The sequence below is a fragment of the Medicago sativa genome, chromosome 3 (genome assembly GCF_051527215.1).
Source record: "Medicago sativa cultivar Bolivia chromosome 3, Bolivia_mono, whole genome shotgun sequence".
In the NCBI taxonomy this organism is placed as follows: domain Eukaryota; kingdom Viridiplantae; phylum Streptophyta; class Magnoliopsida; order Fabales; family Fabaceae; genus Medicago; species Medicago sativa.
In genome coordinates, this window is record NC_140751.1 from 55,734,349 (window position 1) to 55,737,296 (window position 2,948).

Consider the following 2,948-nt stretch of genomic DNA (forward strand, 5'->3'; position numbering starts at 1 on the left):
TTACTTTTTAAAAAGACGTAAAATTAGTGACGTCATATCCTTCTCATACATATTCTTTTCGTTGAATATATAATATGCTTTTATTACGGAAATATCATTGAATTTATTAATTTAATATATATCATCTTAATAATTGCTTCACTGTTCATTTCGAGGTTCACTCCTGTCACGACCCAAAATACTAATCATGACCGGCGCACAAACTAGAACATTCTAGCTCGGCAAACCTATTGATTCAACTTGACAAACTATAAAATAAAAACAATTCCAATTTTGGTTTTCACTTCAACAAAAATATTTACTAAAATTTCGATATAGTTTCCCTTGTAAATTTAACATTTCCAAGATATGAATCCTGTTTTAAAAACTTGTTTCATCATCCAGTATCTCAAATAACATTTTTCTCATACTTGTACAACTCAGAATATCACATCCTAGACTACCAAATAGAAACAGATACATCAATGGACACTGAAATATAAATATAGAAAGAGAAGCCAACCAAGAGGGCCTACCAAAAGTGACACTGCAAAAACTTTGAATCTGCTAGCAGCTTTCTACTTAGCTGCTTAGGAATCTGGAAAAAAAATAGAAAATAAAAGAGTAAGTCACGAGGACTTAGTGAGAGACAACAACCACTACCAACTAGAAGGGAAACACACAAGGGCACGATTAATTAATTTTCTCAAATATAATTTTAATTTACAAAGCTCGTAACCGTATAAAATTATAATAATATGCAACCGTTTATACGCATGAAAATTCACACATTTTAAATATTTCCAATCAAATAAGTATACTTCAACGAAAATCCAATATCGTAAAGAGGTGAAAATAACATTACAAGCCTTTAAAAATATATTGACGAAAATCAAGGTAAAGCCTTTAAAAATATATTGAAAACTCCATTTCGTAAAACAATCAAAATGGGTGAATCGAGAACTAGCTCCATCTCGTTGATAGCCCTCTCCTCCTAATGGTGGCCTTTCCATAGGGGCGGCTCCATCTAATGGATAACTCTTTTCTCTCGACTCAAAACAAAATGTTTTTAAAGTATAGCCAACTCAATTTAATAAAAATAATCAAAATGGGTGAATCGAGAACTAGCTCCATCTCGTTGATAGCCCTCTCCTCCTAATGGTGGCCTTTCCATAGGGGCGGTTCCATCTAACGGATAGCTCTTTTCTCTGGACTCAAAACAAGAGTAAAACATTTTCAATTAGGTAGTTTGCCTCTCATTGATAGCCCTCTCCTCCTAATGGCGGCCTATCCATAGGGGCGGCTCCATCTAATGGGGTAACACTACCTAATTGAAATCACATACTAGGTGCACCTAGGTCGTCGTCACTAAAACCATAATTTTCAAAACAAATTCTCAAAACGTCTCACAAACCATATTTTTCAACATATCGGATCAAAATATGTACCATCAAAACTCAATTGAAAATCTACCACTTGTAGTCATAAGTAATCCAAATGAAATCCACATCGAGTACATATTAATACCAAAATCTTCGAAAAAACAAAATTCCAAACCATGCTTTAGAACATATCAAAACTAGTCAAAACTAATTTTTTAGGAACATATCAAAACTAGTGCACAAAATATATGCAATCAAATCTCCATTTTAACTCCAAAACTTTATCAATCATAAGTAGCATCAAAGTGAGTATATATTAATATCGAAAATTCCCAAAAACATATATCTCAAAACCGTATTTCTCCATATCTCAAAACTCATGTCATAATATATGCAACCAAACCTCAATTTCAAATTTAATAACTTATAAATCATAAGTAGCCTAATTTGATGAGTATATATTAATATCGATGACGAGAAAAATATTCAAAGGTTGTGCTTCCCCGTTTAAATAAATACTTATATATAAATAAGCAAAATACCAATGATAGCAATAATCAAAATATATGATAATGATCGTCATCAACTCACAGTTATGACGAATCCACTAAGTGTGCTCTCCAATCACCCCAGGAGAAGCATGTGAAGCGTCCGGTATCGTATCTGAGCATCAAAAATATTTTCTCATAAATTAGAAACTCATTCCAAAACTGTAGTAGCACTAAATGACCATGAAATGCAAGTTGACTATGTATATGTATATTATAGCATTATTGATAACATATGCCTACTTTGCTGAAATTATATAGAACCATTCAAATCAAATTAAAGTATGTATCACTTTCATATGTTGAGTTATATATAATCAACCCTCTAAAATTAATTTCTAACTCAATAATCATGTCTAACTATGTATTAATTGAAATGTATGTTGATAAATATACCTCAATGAGCAATTACTAAGAGTGGGTACTCCTCTTCTTCACCAAAGCTCAAACCCTAACCTTAAAATTCTTCCAAACCTCACTTGTATTATGAAATAGCTTAACTTAGATGTATAGCTTTGCTTATGGGTGCTTGATTTGTGGAATAGATTTCATGATTTGAAAAAAAAATTGCAAAAGGAAGAAGTGAAGAAAATGAGGAACAGGGAGGATTACGATGGGAAAGAAATGAATATGAGGGAGTGTGTTTTGTAGAAGGTTCCACCATGTTCTGTTTTTAGTATCATTATTATTTAACTATTTATTTATTTATTTTTTTCCTTTCCCTCACGTGTGTGTTGTGTTACCATATATATAATAATAATAATAATAATAATAATAATAATAATAATAATAATAATAATAATAATAATAATAATAATAATTATTATTATTATTATTATTATTATTATTATTACTACTACTTATTTATTTCTTTTCTTTTCCTTATATAATGAAACAGTGTGTTTCAATCTTCCCCCCTTAAGAAAATTCGTCCTCGAATTTTGATCATCACATAAATACCACTAACTTGGATTTTTAAATAAATGTGGGTACTTTTCACACATTACTTCTTCAGGTTCCCAAGTGGTTTTTTTTTTCG

At 30.8% G+C, this 2,948-nt stretch overlaps 1 long non-coding RNA gene across 1 annotated transcript; it reads right to left on the bottom strand.

Annotated features, from left to right (window-relative positions):
- Nucleotides 1-318: 318 nt before the first annotated feature.
- LOC146938500 (uncharacterized) lies at nucleotides 319-2,550 on the bottom strand. The gene is made up of 3 exons (XR_015033386.1): nucleotides 2,306-2,550; nucleotides 1,953-2,024; nucleotides 319-577 (listed from the first exon to the last, which is right to left on the bottom strand). It is a non-coding gene; the product is annotated as an uncharacterized LOC146938500 (long non-coding RNA).
- Between the last annotated feature and the right edge of the window lie 398 nt (nucleotides 2,551-2,948).